At 39.0% G+C, this 22,320-nt stretch overlaps 1 long non-coding RNA gene across 2 annotated transcripts in view; it reads left to right on the forward strand.

Annotated features, from left to right (window-relative positions):
- Window positions 1-914: 914 nt before the first annotated feature.
- The window catches only part of LOC126100758 (uncharacterized), a 41,653-nt gene continuing 20,247 nt past the window's right edge, over window positions 915-22,320 (forward strand). Inside the window, exon 1 of one of the 2 annotated variants that reach the window (XR_007522209.1) lies at window positions 915-929. This is a non-coding gene — a long non-coding RNA (uncharacterized LOC126100758). Of the gene's footprint in view, window positions 930-11,686; window positions 11,702-22,320 lie in introns of those variants that run through there. The other variant, XR_007522207.1, reaches the window with a different exon arrangement.

Raw genomic sequence — 22,320 nt, forward strand, 5'->3', positions numbered from 1 at the left:
TGCCTCTTATGATGAAAAGTCATAATGTGAATGACGAGAGTCACGGTGCTTAAGTTTGAAGTGTTTGGAAAGGATGTACGTTCAAAATTCTGTTGGTCACTGCATTAGTTAAGCTTCTTATTAATAACTGTGCCTTCCGTGTGGTAGCATAAATTAGATTTGAGCATGCTTGCTTGGTTATGTGGTTTGGTGTATGGGGTTCAGTCAGACATGCTGTGCTAATATCCTTCACTGGTGTGAGAGGTATGATACATTTGCGTTATGGATTGGTTACTTTTTCTTGTTTTATTTCTGAATTAACAGTTGAATTGACACTGGTTTTTTACGCAGTTTATATAAACGTTTTGTGTGGGTCAGTCTGTATTCATTACATGATAGTAGGTGTTTGAAATGACCAGAAGGGGACTGAGTAGTTATTGAGTGAGTGAGAGTGAGTAGCTGTTGAGTTCCATTGTTTTGCTACGTGTGTCTCGTGACTAGGAGAATGTTTTCCCGTGTTGTATGTATAATTCATTGCATTGAATTGCATGTAATTTGTGACTTATAGTGATACGAGATATGGCAGATGTAGCAGAAAAGTTAGTAATGTTATGACACTCCATCAAGTGCAGTTCTATTGTGATTTGTTTCAGTCAAGTGTTATGAGGAGGGTTTGTTTCAGGACAAATGTGCAGAGGAATGAGGACTATTGCTTTTGGAGCCATGATGATGTGTGTAAGGTATTGGTTGCAGTAGGTGTCATGGCGAATTATTGTATTTCATTGGTTGAAATTTATATTTCGTTTAGTTGAAAGTACTTTGTATTTCCTTACAGTTTTAAGTACAGTGAGTGTATTTTATCTGTAGTCCAATCTGCGAATTATGGCAGTTCATACAGCTTGAGATGTGGACAGAGATTTCACCGTTGCCAGTTCCAGCCAATAGTTGTGGTAAGTGCATAAATGTGCGCTGCAATTAAAAAAAAATGTGTACTCTACAAATCTTGTCTTTCACTTACTTGCGCAGAATTTGTCGCTTACCACCACAATCAGCCATGACAATTCACAACAAGTGGAATAAAAATTCACTGAATAACTCATTATGATCGTGTTTAATGCTTGCACTTGCTATGACGTATGTAGCAGTGTGCTGAAAACACTACTGAATGCTCATTGGTTGGTGGAGTATGCGTGACGTAAATGCGCAAAACAAGCCTAAACTCAATCGCCATTGTTCATGACTTCAGCATTAATATTAGTGCATGCATGATTTACATTACTCCATAGTGTTGTGCTGTGAAATGTAGGTAGGTTATAGGATTGGAGTGAGGAGAGGAGAGATGTAGAATGGTTAACACAGAATATTTGTAGTGATCCATTGAATGCAAAGCATGAATGGGTGAAACTTTTTAAGCAAACACTTATTGTATTTGGCTATGTGTGAAGTAAAGCTTTATTGAGGTTAATTGTGGGAGCATTTGTTAATTTGAGCAGTGTGCAGAGATTAATAAATATTAAGTCAAGCATTTTGGTACTGTTTCTGCCTGTTATATGTGGTTCTTTGAAGGTATGCTGTTTCAGCCTCTCTTACATTAGTAATGCCATGTAATCAGGGTTCAGCCCTTTGTGCTTATGAGAACGTATATAACACACGTACAGTCGGATGCACAGTTCTGCTGGGAGCTCTCTCTGCATCTTTTTGTGTGACATGGATTGAAACATGATGTACTGCATTAATTGCTCATTGTATGAGTATTGTATGCATGATTTGCTGAATAATTTTTTGACATCCATGCTAAGAGACAACATTGTGTTAATGTATGAAAAGTCTATTGGACGTATGTATCACTAAGGCCTAAACTTGACATAAGTTTGTCAAATGCATTGCATGAAAGTGATTAAGTGTCAATGAAGTGGTGGTGTGAAATGGACTACTAAGATTAATAGGTTTGTAGGTATAGTATGAGAGTCTCGACGATTGGCTTATCTTGCGATTGTGTTTCGACTGTGCTTTCTGTATAACTTGCAAGTGCATGATCGTTTTGGATGTTTCAGGTACTACTAACATAACAGCAACTTAGAGGCAATACTCAGAAGTGTTTTAATGTGTGTGTAGTATTTACTTTACAGGTATCAGTGATGTGGATTTGTGTGTACAAAGGGCAAGTCTGCCATACTTTGTAGACATCATTTTTGTGCAATGTGTGCTTTGTCAAATGTACTGGTTTTTAATGTGATCTGAAACGAATATCGTATGTGGTACCATTTGGCAATTGTTTCACAAGTTTGTACACACTTAAGGGCATGAAGTGATGATGAAATTCCTGAAGACTTGTTTCTCAAGTGTTAGATGTGACCTGAGCAAATGTAAATATATCAACGGGTGTAAGTTGTAGCAGCTAGGACAAAGAATTATCTGAAGCATTAATGAAGTAAGGAAGAATGTCACAAGAATTCCATAGTTGGAATAAAACAATAACTGCTGTGTCTGTAATGTGTAAATATTCGTAGAAACAGTAAGTAATTTTTATATTGTGGGAATTGCTATAGTGTGAAGCAGGCATGTTACGCTAAGTTGGTGTGCTTCTCACTCTGTGGTAGAGGAGTAAGTGACTGGTGTGCTAAAACACACAACTCCATTTCGCTGTTTGTGTGATCAGATTCATTGGTCCTTGCAGTTGTTTCATGGATTGTATTATAGTGTGTGGTTCTCTGTGAACACCCCCCCCCCCCTCTCTCTCTCTCTCTCTCTCTCTCTCTCTCTCTCTCTCTCTCTCTGTGTGTGTGTGTGTGTGTGTGTGTGTGTGTGTGTGTGTGTGTGTGTGTGTGTGTGTGTTCCAACAGAAATGGGCATGCTTATTCTGTAGTAACATTAAATGTATTTCTGTATTCGAGAGCATTTGTTAGACTTACAGAAGGTGTGTGTTATTTTACAAAGTAGAGATATGCATTTCGTCAGTTTCGCACATCAGTGGTATCAGCTAATACTGTAATATTTCTTGTGCCTCTTAGGATTGATAGTCATAATGTGAATGATGAGATTCACTGTGATTAAGTTCGAAGCATATGGAAAAGATGTATGTTCAGGATTCAGTTGATCACAGCATTGGTGGTTTGGTTACACTGGAACAGTGCCTCCCATGTGGTGGCATAAATTTCATTTGAGCATAGTTGCTTGGTTCCATGGTTTGTTCTATGAGGTTCAGTCAGACATGCTATGCTAATGCTTATCATTGGCGTGAGAGGTATGATTCACTTGCATTATGGATTGCTTAATTTTTGTTTCATTATTGCTGAATGGTTAGCACATGGAATGACAGTGTTCTTTTACTCTGTTGTATATTACCCTCTTGTATGCGTCACTCTGTATTAATTTGTTTTCAGGGGAAATGGTTGTGGCTATAAAGGAGGCTGTATTACAATGTGCATGTTGGAAGCAGCAGGAACGACTGTAAATGTTCAGGAAGTTAACAGAAAACATACATTTAGGAAAGGATAGTTCAGCCAGCAGTGACTAAATTCCATAATCTCCCATGGAAAGATGCTTCGTAAGCAATAGGAAGACATAGGTAACCAAAAACAAGAGCTTATTAAGACCACAGTGGATAGAGTTAATAACAACGGCAAAACTCTTCTCAGTAAAAGTAGGACAACTTTCCTGTCACTAACGGGCATTTGTCTGGTACTCACAATGAATAAATGTAGGGCAACATGAAGACAGTAAGATATGAAGACAATGTCACTAATTATTTCTAATGACAGTGGTGGGGCATTCTTCATCGTTGCCGACAGGTACGTCTCGGGATATTGGTGGGAAGTCGTAGATCCCACTGTAGTGTCTTCTGAACACACTCTGAATGAATGATGGGTTGCTAAGAGCTGCCTCATGAATTGGTACAGAGCTTCAGTGGTGCGAAATCCTAACCTGTTGGCTTGTACCACCCTATATACCTGGAACAGGCAGGAATTCAGGCTGATCCAGATTTACACATGTGGCACCACAGAGAAATAGATCCCTGACATGGAGGACCTCACGTGGTGCTTGTTCTGCAGTTAGTTGTCCTTGTTGTTATTGATGCAGTTGAAGGAGGTAACACCTGTTGCATGTGCAACCCTGTGATGCTTCAGTGTGTGAGGTGTTGCCAATCCGTTAAGGTGAACATAGGGTAAATGGCAAAAATGGTATTTTGTGTTTGAAGTGACTGGATTGCCAGTATGCTGCTGAGTGAGGATGAGCAACTGTCAAAGAATTTGGTTAGTTTACTGCTGTGTCTTCCATGACTAGGAGAAAGTTTACCTATGTGGTATGTATAACTTATTGCATTGCATGTAATTTATGTCTTACAGTGATACGAGATATTGCAGGTGAAGCAGAGAAAAGTTTGTCATGTTATGACACTCTGTCAAGTGCAACTCTGTTATGATATGTTTCAGGGAAATGGCACGAGGAAATTGGTTGTGATTACTGTTGATTAAAGCAAAATAATTCTATCTCTGCTAAGTTATTGTGATGGTTTTTCAAGAGACAGCATCCTGTTCTTGTGATTGGAAGTGGCGTAGTTTGTTTTGGGAAAAATGTGTGTGCAGAGGAAAGAGGATTTTAGGTGTTGGAGCTATAATGTTTTATGTAATGTATTCACTGGAACAGATGTCAAGGAGAATTAACATTTATTGTTGAAATTTATGTAATGGTTAGTAGTAAATACTTTTGTATTCATGTATGGTTTTAATTACAATGAGTAACATATATGTTCTGTAACTTGGTGTTATATCATTTTACAAACTCTACATGCTTATAAACATTTCTGCAAGAAATGCAATCTACCCGTCTGTGATTTGATTCAATGGATCATTGGAAATATTCTGTGGTAACCAACCTACATCTCTTCTCTTTTATCTCCAACCCTCACTCCAACCCAAAACTACAGTGTGTGTATATATATATATATATATATATATATATATATTTAAAAAGAAAGATGATGAGACTTACCAAACAAAAGCGCTGGCAGGTCGATAGACACACAAACATACACACAAAATTCTAGCTTTCGCAAGAGTCAAGACTCTTTGCCTTTACAAATGTCAGCTTGTGTCTGTGTATATGCGGATGGATATGTGTGTGTGTGTGTGCGCGCGAGTGTATACCTGTCCTTTTTTCCCCCTAAGGTAAGTCTTTCCGCTCCCGGGATTGGAATGACTCCTTACCCTCTCCTTTAAAACCCAAATCCTTTTGTCTTTCCCTCTCCTTCCCTCTTTCCTGACGAGGCAACTGTTGGTTGCGAAAGCTAGAATTTTGTGTGTATGTTTGTGTTTGTTTGTGTGTCTATCGACCTGCCAGCGCTTTTGTTTGGTAAGTCTCATCATCTTTCTTTTTAAAAAAACTTCCATTCGTAGTGTAATGTGTGAAATACAGATATTGGGTTGGAGTGAGGGTTGGCAATAGAAGAGAAGAGATGCAGGTTGGTTAACACAGAATATTTCCAATGATCCATTGAATCAAATCACAGAATGGGTAGATTGCATTTCTTACAGAAATATTAATAAGCATGTAGAGTTTGTATATAGCAGGCAAAGTGTAATTTTTTTTACCAAACATACCTTTATTGTATGTGCTGTGCGTAAAGCCAAGCTTTGTTCAGATTAATTGTGGCAGCACTTGTTGTTTGAGCAGTATACAGGGATGAATTAAGATTAATTAAAGCACTTTTGGTATCATTTCTGCCTGTTACATGTGGTTGTTTGCAGTTAAGCTGTTTTATACTATGTGCTTCAGTAATGTTACACAATTGGGTTAGAAGTCAGGCTGTTAGTGCATATGAGATTGTAATTAACATAGTAACAGTTTGGCACAGAGACTATTGGGACCTATGTTTGCATCTTTTTGCATAATGGAGAGGAAAAGATGAGGTACCATATTAAGGGCTAAATGCACGAATATTGCATGGGTGATTAGCTGAATAATTCATTGAGTTCCTTGGTAAGAGACTGACATTGCTTCAGCAAAGGTTTTTGGCAGTATGTCAGAATAATCTGTTGGATGTACGTTTCAGTAAGGTCTAACCTTGATGTAACATTGTCAAATGCTACTATCCAAAATATGTCATTTCATTGCATGAAAATCTTTTAGTGTTGATGAATTCGTATTGTGAAATGGAATAGTTTCATGTAAGCGGTTTGTAGTTACAGCTTAAGAGTACTGGTCATTCTTTTTTGTTGGGATTGTGCTTTAAGCGGCATTTCTGTACATGTATAACTTGAAAGTGTGCTGTTGGTTTGGTATGTGTCAGGTACTAACAATATAGCAGCAGCTGAGAGCGAATGGTCACAATTATTTCAATGAGTAGAGTATTTGCTTTACTGATACCAATGTGTATGAAGGGCAAATGTGGCATATTTTATAGAGACATACGGATGAGTACTGTGAATGAATCTGGTTGATTTTAATGTGATCTGAGATGAATGTTGTATGCGCTACAATTTGGTGATCATTTTAAAAGTTCATACCCACCTAGTGGATATGAAGTATTTATGTAATTACTGAAGCCTTGTTTCCCAAGAGTTAGATCCAACGTGAGCAAATGTGAATATATTAACAGGTGCTATTTGTACCGGCTATTATGGATAATTACTGATGTAAGGGAAAAAATGATACTGTAACCACTGGTGGAATAAAGTAGTAACTGGTATATCTGCATTTTGTAAGTACTGGTAGAAACATTAAACAAATGCAATAGTGCAGTAATTGCTGTAGTCTGAAGCAGGCATGTGATGTAAAGTTGATGTGTTGGTGACTTTGCATTGGAGGGATAACTAGCTGATGTGATGTGCTAAAAGATAGAATTCTCTTTCGCTGTTTGTATGACCAGATGCATTGGTATTTGCAGTTATGACAGTCTCGCATGCTGTTGTTTCCTGGATTGCATTATAGTGGGTTGTTACCTGTGCAAACACCCTTATTTCTCTCTCTCTGTCTTCTAACAGAAATGGGCATGTTTATTGAGACACATACATAAACACAGGGCTGTCAGTTGACTTATTGACTGAGTAATCATTGATGATGCAAGAGGGCCTGAAGAAGATGGCTTACTGTGTGAAGGATGTGGGGGGGAGGGGGGGGGGTGGTTTCTGTAAAGCCAGTTTCAAAATACTGGCAGTGTTGATAGTTGTAGACTGTCTTTAGGTATTGATGCCCAAAGATTGTCATACTGCATGGTTGGGATAAGAAATGTTGTAGGAGGGTCATAGGTGCAGGTGAATGGCATCATATTATAGTAGCATTAAATGTGTTTCTATATTTGAGAGCATTTGTTTGAGCTACAGAGGGCATGTGTTATTTTACAGAATAGAAGTATGTAGTTAATTAGCTCTGCACCACCACTAGCATTGGCTAACATTGTAATATTTCTTGTGTCTCTTAGGATAAATTGTGATAGTGTGAATGATGAGATTCACTGTGCTCAATTGTGAAGCTTATGGAAAGGATGTATGTTCAAGATTCAGTTGATCACAGAACGTGTTGAGCCTCTGGTTTTTTTACACTGAAACAGTTCCTCCCATGTGGTAGCATAAATTTGATTTGAGCATAGTTGCTGGGTTCCATGGTTTGTTGTATGAGATTGTCAGACATGCTATGCTAATGTCCATCACTGGCATGAGAGGTATGATACACTTGCATTATGGATTGCTTAATTTTTCTTGTGTTACTGCTGATTGTTAACAACTGAAATGATAGTATTCTTGTATGATGTCCTATATGACCATTTTGTATGGATGACACTGTATTCAATTATTTTCAGAGGAAGTGGTTGTGTTTACAGTTTAAGGCTATGTTACTATGTATGTATTGGAAGGAGCAGGAACAACTGCAAATATTTGAGGAGTTGTTAAAAAACTTGGGTTTAGAAGAGAAGAGTTGGAAGAGCTGCAGCAAAATGATAGTATGAATTTCGAAGAAATGGGAAGGGGATTTAGCAGGATGCCATTGGAAGAGGATGTGAAGCTGTCAAAGTGTTTGGTTAGTTTCCTGTTGTCATATGTGACTTTAACACTTTGTACCCAGGTCATGTGTATAATATGGTGCATTGCATGTTAATATCATCCTGATAGTAATACCAGGTGTTGCAGATGAAACAGAAAAGTTTTTCATGTTATGACATTCTGTCAAGTGCAGCTTCATTGTGATTTCTTTCAGTGGAGGGTCATGAGGAAATTGAATGTGATTGCTGTTGACTAAAGCAAAATGATTCTTTACCTGCTAAGATATACTGATGATCTTCCATTAGACAGTAACACAATTTTTTGTGGTTGGAAGTGGCGGAATAATGTAAATGATTTGAACATTGTGGAGCAAATAAAAATGGTGTGAAGAACAGAGTTCCAGTGTACAAAGAATCACAACAGAGGGATGGAAATTCAGTATTAACCTGACTATAGCAGATCTTGGAAGGGACCACCATTCTACTTTTTACACTTTTGGGTCCTTGTCAGCAAGTTGCTGAAGGCGGATCAAAGCTGGACTACTGGAATGTCTGCAATCTCATCAGAAATGTTCAGCTGCATTTCTTGAAGATTCTGAAGGTTGTTGTGTTACAACTTAGACTTGATGACTCGCTACCCAAAGTTATCGCACACTGACAGAACAGGTGACATGGGTGGCCAGCTATTTCTGTGACTAGACTGACCTCTGATAAGTAAGTGTGTGCCAAGGTTTGTCCAGCTCTATGGGCACTTACTGAGCGCTTACCTCTGTCCTGTTGGAAGGAAGTATAGGTCATTTCCTCATAAGTTAATGCTGCCACAAATACACATTGAGACGTATCCAGTCATCACCACCACTTGTATTTGCTCCTCCCTGTATTTACCTATAGTTTTAGTTACAGTGAGTGTAAATTGTGTTACTTGATTTTGTCTAATGGTAGGTCAGGTATAATTGACAATACTCCATTCACAGTGTCATGCTACAAGGTAGAGGTAACCCTTAGGTTGCAGGGTAATGGATTGGAGTGAGTGTAGGAGGGTGAAGAGGAGGAGAGATGCAGGTTGGTTATCACAGAATATTTCTGGTAATCAATTGAATACAAATCACGGGATTGGTTTGTCTGCAGTGTTAGTAGAAGTGTTTGTAAACATGTAGAGTGTGTATATAGTAGGGATAGAGTATAATGTTATTTGTAAAGCAGACATACATTGTATTTGGCTATATGTCAAGCATTGCTTTGTTAGGGTAATTGTAGCAGCACTTGTTGTTTCAGCAATGTATAGAGATGAATTAATAGTAAATCAAACACTTTTGGTACCATTTCTGCCTGTTATATGTGGTTCTTTGCAGTTAAGCTGTTTTAGACTGTCTTAATTCAGAAATGTTGTGCAATTGAGTTAGAAAAGTGAAGCAGTTTGTGCATTTGAGATTTTAATTAAACATAGGAACAGTTTGGCACAGAGTGCTGTTGGGAGCTGTGTCTGAATCTTTTTGCATGATGGAGAGGAAAAGATGATGTACCATAATAAGGGCTCAGTCCACGATCATTGCATAGGTGATTTGGCAAATTGTTGAGGTCCAGACGCGACATTGCTTATGCAAGGTTAGTGTCAGTGTGTTAATGTAAGAATAATCTGTTAGACGTGTATTTCAGTAAGCCTAAAGCTGGCATAACATTGTCAAATGCTACCGTCCAAAATGTATCATTACGTCGCATGAAAATGTTTTTAGTGTTGACAAATGTGTGTTGTGAAATGGAGTAATACCACGTAATTGGTTTGTAGCTATGGTGTAAGACTCTTGGTCATTGGTTTTTGTTGGGATGCTGGGATTGTGCTTCGAATGGCCTTCCTGTATATGTACAACTTGAAAGTGTGCAGCTGGTTTGGCATGTGTCAGGTACTAACACCGTAGCAGTAGCAGGGAACAAATGGTCAAAATTAATTTTATGAGTAGAGTATTTGCTTTACAGATAACAGTTTGTATGAAGGACAAGTGTGGTGTACTTTATAAAGAGCCATTTTGGTGGATGTGTACTTTGAGCAGAATTAGTGGTTTTTAATGTGATCTGAGATGAAGTATGTGCTACAATTTGGTGGTTGTTTCACAAGTTTGTGCCAACCTAATGTCATGTAATGTGATAGATGTAATTACTGAAGTCTTGTTTCATAAGAGTTAGAACTGACCTATGCAAATGTGAAAATATCAGCTGGTGCTACTTTTAGCAGCTAGGACAAAGCGTATCTAAAGAATTAATGATATAAGGAAAAATGTCATCAGATTGTCATTGATAGAATATCGTAGTAACTGCTGTGTCTGTATTTTGTAAGTACTGATAGAAACAGTAAGTAACTTTTATAGTGTGCTAATTGCTGTAGTGTGAAGCAGGCATGTTTAGCTAGGTTGGTGTGTTGCTGACTCTGTGGTGGAGCAGTAAGTGGATGATACCCTAAAAGATATAATTCCCTTTCACTGCTTGTGACAAGATGTATTGGCATATGCAGTTGTGACTTGTATGCTGTTGTTTCATTGATTGCATTATAGTGTGATGTCCTTGGTGCAAACACTTCTCTCTCTCTCTCTCTCTCTCTTTGTCGTACAACAAAAGAGGCATGTTTCTTGTGACACATAGTCGTCAACAGAGGGCAGTCAGTTGACTTACTGAGTAATCATTGATGATGCGTGAGGTCCTGAGGAAGATAGCTCACTGTGTGAAGGATGTGGTAGTTTCAAAATATTGGCATTGTGGACATAGATCATTAAGATACTGCATGGTTGAGAAAGTAAATGTTGCCATTCACCTGCGACCCATCTGCATCACACTGTAGTAACATTAAATGTTTCTGTATTTGAGCGCATGTTTTAAGTTACAGAAAGTATTGTGTGTCATTTTACAAAGTAGAGGAATGTGTTTCATTAGTTCTGCACGTCAGTAGCATCAGGTAACACTGTGATATTTCTTGTGCCTCTTAAGATGAATAGTCAAAATGTGAAAGATGAGATCCACTATGCTTTCAAGCATGTGTAAAAGATGTATGTTCAGGATTCAGTTGATCACTGCATTGGTTTAGCCTCTGGTTATATTATACAGAAATCGTGCCTTCCATGAGGTGGCATAAATTTGATTTGAGCATAATTGCTTGGTTCTGTGGCTTGTTGTAGGAGGGTCAGTTATACATGCTATGCTAATGCCCATCATTGGCATGAGAGGTAAGATACACTTGCATTATGGATAGCTTAATTTTTCTTGCTTTATTGCCGAATTGTTCACAGCTGGAATGGCAGTGTTCTTTTATGCTGTTGTGTGTTACTCTCATGTATGAGTCACTATGCATCCATTTGTTTTCAGGGGAAGTGGTTGTGGCTATAGTGGGAGGCTATATTACAACATACGTGTCAGAAGGAGCAGAACAACTGCAAATATTTAAGAAGTTATCAGAAGATATACATTTAGAAAAGAATAGTTCAAACAGTAGTGACAAAATTGCTTAATCTCCTATGGAAAGATACTTCATAAGCAATAGGAAGGCACAAGTAACCAAAAATAAGGGTTTATTACGACCACAATAGATGGAATTAATAACAGAGGAAAAGCTGTCCTCCATAAAAATAATACAACTTTTTGGTCACTAATGAGTATGTGCCTGAAACTCGCAGTAAATAAACGTAGTGGTACGTGAAGATTGTGCCACTGATAATCCCTAATGATGAAGGTGGGGCATTCGGCGTAGTCGGCTGACAGGTAAGTCTCGTGATATTGGTGGGAAGTCGTAAATCCCACTGCAGTGTCTTCAAATATACTCTGAATGGTGGGCTGCTAAGAGCTGGCAGGAGAATTGGTCCAGTTGCAACGCCTTGTGCATGTGCAACCCTGTGATACTTCAGTGTGTGAGGAGTTGCCAATCCATTTAAGTGAACATTGGGTAAGTGGCAAAAATGGTATTTTGTGTTTGAAGTGAATGGAAGTGGACTGCCAGGATGCTGCTGAATGAGGATGAGAAGCTGTCAAAGAATTTGGCTAGTTTGCTGTTGTGTCTTCCATGAATAGAAGAATGTTTACCCGCATGGTATATATAACTTACTGCATTGAATGTGATCTCTGCCTTGTAGTGTTAAAAAATGTTGCAGATGAAGCAGAAAAGTTACGTCATGTTACGACACTCTGTCAAATGAGCTCTTTTATGATTTGTTTCAGGGAAGTGGCATGGGGAAATTTATTGTGGTTACTGTTGATTAATGCAAAATTATTCTTTCTCTGCTAAGTTATTGTGATGGTTTTTCATAAAGCAGCATCCAGTTTTTGTGGTTGGAGGTGGCAGAGTTCGTTTCAGGAAAAATGTATGTGCAGAGGAAAGGTGTCTGTAGGTGTTGGAGCCATGATGTTTTATGTAATGCATTTTTTGGAACAGATGCCACCGAAAATTAATACATATTGTTGAAAATTATGTGATGTTTAGTAGTAAGTGTTTTTGTTTTCACCTGTGGTTTGATTTACAGTGAGTGTAACATATTGTCGTGTAACTTGATTTTGTCTCAAATTACTGCATGTATAATATAAGAGTATATTATTTCCAGTCAGTGTCCTGCTGTGAAATAAAGATACCTTGTAGATTTGGATGCAGGTGAGTGTTGGAGGTAGAAGAGATACTGGTTGGTTAACATAGAACACTTCTAATTATTAATTGAATCAAATCACAGAACAGGGAGGTTGCAGCACTTGCAGAAATGTTAGTGAGCAAGTAGAGTTTGTATATACTCACTAGTATAGTAGTGTAATTTTGTTAAAGGAACATACATTTGTTGTGTTGGCCTATGTGTAAAGCAGTGCTTTGTTCACATTAATTGTGGCAGTACTAGTTGTTTGAGCTGTGTACATGAATGAATTAATGTTAATTTAAGATCTTTTGGTACCATTTCAGCCTATACGTGTGGTTCTTTGCAGATAAGGTTTTAGTACTGTGTTACTTTAGTAATGTTATGCAAGTGAGTTAGAAAAGTCAAGCTGTTTGTGCATGTGGGATTGTAATTAACATAGGAACAGTTTGGCACAGAATACTATTGGGAGCTATGTCTGCATCTTTTTGCATGATGAAGAGGAAAAGATGATGATCGACAACAAGGGCTCAGTGCACAAATATTGTGTGGGTTGTTTGTCAAGTAGTTCGTTAATGTCCAGAGACGACTTTACCTTTGCAAGGTGTGTTGATGTAAGAAGAATCTGTTGGATGTATATTTCAGTAAGGCCTGAATGTGATGTAACATTGTCAAATGCTAATATCAAAAATATGTCATTACATTGGATGAAAATGTTTTTAATGTTGACGAATTGGTGTTCTGAAGTGTAGTAGTACCATGTAACTGGGTTATAGCTACAGCATGAGGGACTTGGTCAATAGTTTTTGTTGGGATTGTACTGTGAGTGGCCTTTCTGTATACATGCAACTTCAAAGTGTTCAGTTGGTTCAATATATGTCAGGTACTAACAACATAGCAGCTGAGTGCCATTGGTCAAAATTATTTTTATGAGTAGAGTATTTGCATTACAGATAGCAGTGTGTGTGAAGGGCACATGTGGCATACTTTTATAAAGATTCATTCATGCAGATGAGTGAAACTACTGTCTTGTAATGTGATCTGAGATGAATGTCGTATGTGGTACCATTTGACGATCATTTCACAATTTTCTACCTACCTAATTGACATGGAAGTGATTGGTGTAATTACTGAAGTCTTCTTTCCCAATTTCTAAAACCAACCTAAGCCAATGTGAATATATCAGCAGGTGCTAATCATATCAGCTAGGACAGAGCATTATCTGAATCATTATTGATGTAAGGAAAAAGTCTTAAGGTAGTCATACGTGGAATGAACTAGTAACTGCTGTGTCTTCATTCTTCAAGTACTGGTAAAAACATTTAAGTAATTGCTATAGTGTGGTGATAACTATTGTGTCAAGCAGGCATGTGATACTAAGTTGATGACTTTGCATTGGTTACTTTGCATTTAAGGAATAACTAGATGATGTGCTAAAAGATATAATTCCATTTTGCTGTTTGTGTGACCAGAGACACTAGTACTTGTAGTTGTGATATTTTGTATGCTGTTGTTTCATGGCTTGCATTATAGTGGGATTGGTCTTTGTGCAAACACCTCTCTTTCTCTGTCTCACTGACATCCAACGGAAATGAGCATGTTTATTGAGACAGATACATAATCATTAGCAGAGGGCACATAGTTGAATTATTGATTGAGTAATTATTGAAGATGCAAGTTGTATTGGAAAAGATGGCTTGCTGTGTGAAGGATGTGGGTGGTCCACATGTAGTTGTTTTAAAATTTTGATGAAGTAGTTAGTTGTTGTAGACTGCCTTTTGGCATTGATACCCAAAAATGAGTGACATACTGTTTAATTGAGGTAGGAAATACTGTAGAATGATCACAGGTGAGTGGCATCGTACTGATGTAGCATTGAAATATTTGGTTGCATTTGAGAGTATTTGTTTGAGTTGCAGAAGGAGTTGTGTGTTGTTGAATGGAGTAGAGGTATGTGTTCCATTTGTTCTGAACCATTAGTGGATTTAGCTAACATTATAATATTTCTTGAGCCTCTTAGAAAGAATAGTCGTAATGTAAATGATGTGATTCACTGTGCTTAAGTTTCAAGCATTTGGCAAGAATGTATGTTCAAGATTTAGTTGCTCAGAGTATCACTTAAGCCTCTGGTCTTACTGCCCGAAAAGGTGTCTTCCATGTGGTACCATAAATTTGATACGAGCATGCTTGCTTGGTTACATGGTTTGCTGTATGTTCAGGCAGACATGCTATGCTTTGCTAATATACATCAGTGGCATGATAGGTATGATGCACTTAAAATATGGTTAATTTTTCTTGCATTATTCCTGAATTGTTAGCAGCTGAAATAGCAGTGTTCTTTTATGGATTTGTGTATAACCCTTTAGTATGGGTCACACTGTACTCATTTATTTTTAGAGGAAATAACTGTGGTTGTAATGGAAGGATAGGTTTTGTGGTACTTACTGTTAGGAGCAGGAGTAACTGCAAATATTAGAGTAGTTGTCAACAGACATACATCTAGAAGAGATTGAAAATACCGGTACAGTTGTAAGGTTCTTTCATTTCACACAGAACCGTTTTCAGGCTCTTATACTGAAAATATCAAGAGATTTGAGATGATTTAGAAGAGAATAGTTGGAACAGCTGTAGCAAAATGTTGAAGAGTTTCAAATGATGGGAAGGGTATTGAGCAGGATGCGATTGGAGGAGGGTGTGAAGCTGTCAGAGTTTGATTAGTTTCATAGTGTGTCATCTGTGATACTGAGAACTTGTAACCAGGTTCTGTGTATAATTTGTTGAACTGCATGTAATTTCATACTTACAGTGGCACTGGATGATGCAGAGGAAGCAGAAAAGTTATTCATGTTATGACACTCCATCAGATGCCGCTCTGTTGTGATTTGTTTCAGTGGACTGGCATGAGGAAATTGATTGTGATTGCTGTTGATTAAAGCAAAACATCTCATTGTGTGCTAGGATGTAGTAATCGTTTTTCATTAGGCAGTATCCAGTTTTTTGTGTTTGCAAGTGGCAGTGTTTGTTTCTGCAGAAATGTGTATGCGAAGTAAAGAGGACTATTGCTGTTGGCAGCCATAATATTGTATGTAATGCCTCGGTTGCATCAGGTTTAATGAAGAATTAATATATTTGCCTGAAATTGATATTTATGTGATAATGTAAATTATTTGTACAAGATGGAGGAAATAAAAGTAGCCTGAAGAAGAGTGTTCCAGGGTACAAAGAATCGGAGCACAGGAATAGAAATCCAGTACTAACTTGACTATAGCAGATGTTCAAAGTGACAACCATTCAACTTTCTGCATTTTTGGGTACTGGACAGAAAGTTACTGAAGGCAGATCAAAGCTGGCCTGCTGGAATGGCTTCAGTCTCATCCAAAATATTCTGCTGCAGTTGTCGAAGACTATGAGGGGTGGTGTGATACACATTAAACTTCATGGCTCGCTACACCAAGTTATTGCAAACTGACAGATCAGGTGACATGGGTGGCCAGTTCCGCGACTAGACTGACCTCTGATAATGTATATGTCAGGCATGAAGTTTGTGTAATAGTGCTCCAAGGTTTGTTGGGCTGTATGGGCATACACTCCATCCTGTTGGAAGAAAGTATAGGTAATTTTCTTCACAGTTAATGGTGCCACAAATATACGTTGAATCGTATCCTATCATCATGGCCACTTTTATTTGCTCCGCTCTGTATTGACTTTTGGTTTTAATTACAGTGAGTGTAATATGTAGAGTGTGTTACTTGATTTTTGTCTATGGTAGATCATGTATAATGTATATTACTCCATTCATAGTGTCATGGTGTGAAGTAGAGGTAGCCCGTAGGTTGCAGAGTAAGGAATTAGAGTGCGTGTAGGAGAAAGAATATTTCTAGTGATCCATTGAATGCGAATCATGTGATGTTATGTTTACAATGTTTGCACAAATGTTAGTAAGCATGTAAGAGATGTACATAGCTGGGACAGAGTGTAATATTGTTTAAAAAGCAGATATTTATTGTGTTTGAATATGAGTAATGCAACACTTTGTTCAGCTTAATTGTGGCAGCACTTGCTTGAGCAGTGTACACAGACGAATTAATATTACCTTGAGCATTTTGGTACCATTCCTGCCTGTTTCATGTGATTTCTTGCAGTTATGTTGTTTCAGCCTGTGTTAATTTAGTAATGTTGTTTAGTTGGGTAAGAAATATCGAGCTGTCTGTGAATTTCAGAATGTGATTAACACAGGAACAGTCTGGCGCAGGGTGTTTGAGCTATACCTACAACTTTTTGCATGATGTAAAAGTAAAGATAATGTACCACATTAAGGGCTCGATGCATGAATATTGCATGGGTGATTCCTCATATATTTTGTTGAGATACATTCTAAGAGATGGCATTGCTTTTGGATGATTAGTCCCGTATGTAAGAATAATGTGTTGGGGGGTGTGTATCACTAAGGCCTAAACTTGATCTAACATTGTCAAATGCCCTTGCTGTTGTGAAACATAACAGTATCATATAATCAATTTGTAGCTACAATGAGAGTCTCGTTCATTGGTTTGTCTTGGGATTGTGTTTAGTGTGTCCTTTTTCTATAAATATAGCTTGCAAATGTGTAGTCTTTTTGATATGTGTCATGTACAAATAACATTGCAGCAGCAGAGAGGGAATGCTCTGAATCGTTTTAATGAGTATGTTACTTGCTTTATAATGTAAAATCCAGGATGAAAGTAACAATATTAGAGAAGTAAAGTTTCTACTCAGCATCTCCGCTATGTGGTGAGTAGCAGCTTTCCTTCTCTAATATTGTTACTTGCTTTACAGATACCATCAAAGTGGATTTATCTGTATGAAGGGCAAGAGTGCCATGTTTTATAAGTGGTCATTTTTGCGGAATGTAATAGTTTTTAATGTAATGTGAGACGAATGTTGCATGTGGCAGCATTCAGCAGCTGTTCAACAAATTTGTACCCATGTAGCTGACATGCAGTGATGTAATTATCGAGTGCTTGTTTCCAAAATGTTAGAACTGACATAAGCAAATGTGAATATATCAGCAGGTGCTTGTCTAATGAGCTAGGACAAGGCATAGGTAGCATTATTGATGTAAGGAAAAATGTCATCAGGTTGTCATTGGTGGAATAAATTAGTAACTGCTGTCTACACTGTATTTGTAAAGGTAGAAACAGGAAGTAATTGCTTTAATGTGGTAATTCTATAGTGTAAAGGAGAAGTCTAATGCTACCTTGGTGTGTTGGTGACTTTGCATTGAAGGAAAAAATGGATGATGGGCTAGAAGATAGAATTCCGTTTCACTATACATTTGACCAGATGTATTGGTACTTGTAGCAGTGACTGCATTGTATGCTGTTGTTTTGTGGATTGTAGTCTAGTGTGTTGGTATCTGTGGAGAGACACCTCTCTCTCTCTCTCTCTCTCTCTCTCTCTCTCTCTCTCTCTCTCTCTATTCCAACAGAAGTGGGCATGTTTAAGACACACACACATTGGTCTGCAGAGGGCAATCAGTTGACCTACTGATTGTGTAATTGAGGATGCAAGACATATGGGAAAAGACATCTCACTGCATGAAAGATGGGGGTGATTTGTAGAAAGTAGTTTTGAAATGTTGGAGATGTGAATAGTTTCAATAGTTGCAGACTGCCTTTAGGCAGTGATGCCCAAAGATCAAATACGTACTTTCTAACTGAGGTAGGATATTTTGTAAGGAGTTCACAGTTCAGTGGCATTCTTCTGCTGATGTAGCATTGAAATGTATGGCTGTGTTTTAGAGTATTTCTTTGAGTTACAGATGTTGTGTGTTATTGAACAGGGTAGAGGTATGTGTTGCATTAGTTTTGCACCATCAGTGACTTTACATAACACTGTAATATTTCTTGTGCATTTTAGGATGATTAGTCATAATGTGAATGCTGACATTGTGTGTGCTTCAGTTTACAGCTTTTGGAAAGGATATATGTTCAGGACTCAGTTATCACAACATTATTTAAGCCTCTGGGTTTATTGCACTGGCGTAGTGCCTTTCATGTGTTGGCATACATTTGATATGAGCATGCTTGCATGGTTACGCGGGTTGTTGTTTGAGGTTTTCTCAGGCATTCTGTGCTAATGTTAATCAGTGTCAGAGGTATGACGCACTTGCATTGTGGATATCTTAATTTTTGTTGTGTTATTGTGAATTATTTTCAGCTAATATAAGTGTTCATTTATGCTATTATATATGACCCTTATGTATGGGGTCACTTCGTATTCGTTTATTTTCAGAGGCAATGGTTGTAGTTAAAATTTAAGGCTATATTATGATGTACATCTTGTAAGGAGCAGGAACAACTGCAAATATTTGAGAATTTATCAAAAAATGTACATTTAGAAAATAATAGTTGTAACAGCTGCAGTTAAATGATAGTGTGAGTTTGAAAAGATAGGGAGGGATATGATAGGAGGAGGATGAGGGGCTGTCAGAGTTTGGTTAATTTCCTGTTGTCTCATCTGAGATGTCGAGAATTTGTACTATCGCTGTTGGTGTCATTATGTTCTATGTAATGTATTGGCTACAACAGGTGTCGTGGAGAATAAATGTATTTGGTGAAGTTGAAATGTACACTCCTGGAAATTGAAATAAGAACACCGTGAATTCATTGTCCCAGGAAGGGGAAACTTTATTGACACATTCCTGGGGTCAGATACATCACATGATCACACTGACAGAACCACAGGCACATAGACACAGGCAACAGAGCATGCACAATGTCGGCACTAGTACATTGTATATCCACCTTTCGCAGCAATGCAGGCTGCTATTCTCCCATGGAGACGATCGTAGAGATGCTGGATGTAGTCCTGTGGAACGGCTTGCCATGCCATTTCCACCTGGCGCCTCAGTTGGACCAGTGTTCGTGCTGGACGTGCAGACCGCGTGAGACGACGCTTCATCCAGTCCCAAACATGCTCAATGGGGGACAGATCCGGAGATCTTGCTGGCCAGGGTAGTTGACTTACACCTTCTAGAGCACGTTGGGTGGCACGGGATACATGCGGACGTGCATTGTCCAGTTGGAACAGCAAGTTCCCTTGCCGGTCTAGGAATGGTAGAACGATGGGTTTGATGACTGTTTGGATGTACCGTGCACTATTCAGTGTCCCCTCGACGATCACCAGTGGTGTACGGCCAGTGTAGGAGATCGCTCCCCACACCATGATGCCGGGTGTTGGCCCGGTGTGCCTCGGTCGTATGCAGTCCTGATTGTGGCGCTCACCTGCACGGCGCCAAACACGCATACGACCATCATTGGCACCAAGGCAGAAGCGACTCTCATCGCTGAAGACAACATGTCTCCATTCGTCCCTCCATTCACGCCTGTCGCGATACCACTGGAGGCGGGCTGCACGATGTTGGGGCGTGAGCGGAAGACGGCCTATCGGTGTGCGGGACCGTAGCCCAGCTTCATGGAGACGGTTGCGAATGGTCCTCGCCGATACCCCAGGAGCAACAGTGTCCCTAATTTGCTGGGAAGTGGCGGTGCGGTCCCCTACGGCACTGCGTAGGATCCTACGGTCTTGGCGTGCATCCGTGCGTCGCTGCGGTCCGGTCCCAGGTCGACGGGCACGTGCACCTTCCGCCGACCACTGGTGACAACATCGATGTACTGTGGAGACATCACGCCCCACGTGTTGAGCAATTCGGCGGTACGTCCACCCGGCCTCCCGCATGCCCACTATACGCTCTTGCTCAAAGTCCGTCAACTGCACATACGGTTCACGTCCACGCTGTCGCGGCATGCTACCAGTGTTAAAGACTGCGAAGGAGCTCCGTATGCCACGGCAAACTGGCTGACACTGACGGCGGCGGTGCACAAATGCTGCGCAGCTAGCGCCATTTGACAGCCAACACCGCGGTTCCTGGGGTGTCCGCTGTGCCGTGCGTGTGGTCATTGCTTGTACAGCCCTCTCGCAGTGTCCGGAGCAAGTATGGTGGGTTTGACACACCGGTGTCAATGTGTTCTTTTTTCCATTTCCAGGAGTGTATGTCATGTTTAGTAGTAAATATTTTGTATTTACCTATGGTTTTGATTGCAGTGGGCATAACATCCAGATCATGTAACTTCATTTAGTCTAACATTAGTGCATGCATAAGGTATATTACTTTCATTCATAGTGTCATGCTTAATACAGGTAGCCTGTTGGTTGAAGAGTGTTGGCTTGGAGTGAGTGGAGAAGAGTAGTAGTGCAGGTTGGTTAAGACAGAATATTCCTAGTAATCCATTGAACACAAATTACGAATGTTTGCAGAAATGGTTGTAAGCATGTAGAGTTTGTATATACTAGACATGGAGTGTAATTTTACTGAAGAAGGCTGACATTGTGTTTGGCTATGTGTAAAAGAATGCTTTGTTGAGGTTCATAGCAGCAGCACTAGTTCCTTGAGCAGTGTTACAATGTTGAAGTAAGATTAATTAAACGGTTTTGGTACAATTTCTGCCTGTTCTATGTGGGCTTTGCAGTTATGCTGTTTCAACCTGTCACTTTATTAATGTTGAGCAGTCAGTTTAGAAGTGTCAGGCCGTTTGTGCATATGAGAATGTGATTAACATGGGAAAATTTGAAACTTCCTGGCAGATTAAAACTGTGTGCTGGTCCGAGACTTGAGCTCAGGACTTTATCTAGGTCCCGAGTTCGCGTCTCGGTCCAGCACGCAGTTTTAATTTCAGGAAGTTTCATATCAGCACACACTCTGCTGTAGAATGAAAATCTCATTCTGGCAACATAGGAACAGTTTGGCACTGAGCAATCACGGGAGCTATGTATGCACCTCTTTGCACGATGGAGAGGAAATTATGATGTATCACATTATGGTTCAATGCATGAATATTGCATGAGTGATTTGCTGAATAATTCATAAAGGTCCATAGTAAGAGATGGCATTGCTTTTACGGTGTTAACGTCAGTGTAGTAAAATAAGAATGTGTTGGACATAAGTACCATTAAGGCTTAAACTTGACATAACTTTATTAGGTGCTACTATACAAGGTAATTGGATAGATTAAAAATATGTTCACAAAGTGTAAGCAGGAGAACACCTATACAAAACAAGGTTTTATGCATGGAAGCTTTTGGAGTCAGTAGCTTGTTCTCAGGATGGAGGAAAGGAAAAAAGTGAAGGAAAATGGCAGGTGATTTTAGTGCATGAAATTGTTGTTAGTGTCAACTGGAATAGTATCATCTAATGAGACTGTAGCTACAGCATGAAAGCTTGTCATTTTATCTTGGATTGTGTTTGGAGTGGCCTTTCTGTATCTGTATAACCTGCAAGTGCAGTCATTTTGGTGCATGTTAGGTACTAACAACATAGCAGCAGCTGAGAGGGAATGGTCAGAAATGTTTTAGTGAGTACATTGTTGCAGTGATGTGGATTTAACTGTGTCTTGGGCAAATGTGGCATACTTAACAATAGTCATTTTTGTGGAATGGGTGCTTTGAGGGAATCTAGTGGTTTTCAATGTAATATGAAATGCGTGTTATATGTGGCACCATTTGACGATTGTTTCACGAATATATACCCACATAGTGGCCGTGAATGATGACATAATTACTGAAGACCTGTTGTCCAAGAGTTAGAAGAGATCAAAGCAAATGGGAATATATCAGCAGGTGCTAGTCATGGCAACTAGGATGAAGCATTATCTAAAGCATAAATAATCTTACAAAAATGATCATCAGGTTGTCATTGGTGTTATATGGTACTAACTGCTGTTCCTTCAT

This window comes from Schistocerca cancellata, chromosome 9 (assembly GCF_023864275.1).
Source record: "Schistocerca cancellata isolate TAMUIC-IGC-003103 chromosome 9, iqSchCanc2.1, whole genome shotgun sequence".
Taxonomy (NCBI): Eukaryota; Metazoa; Arthropoda; class Insecta; order Orthoptera; family Acrididae; genus Schistocerca; species Schistocerca cancellata.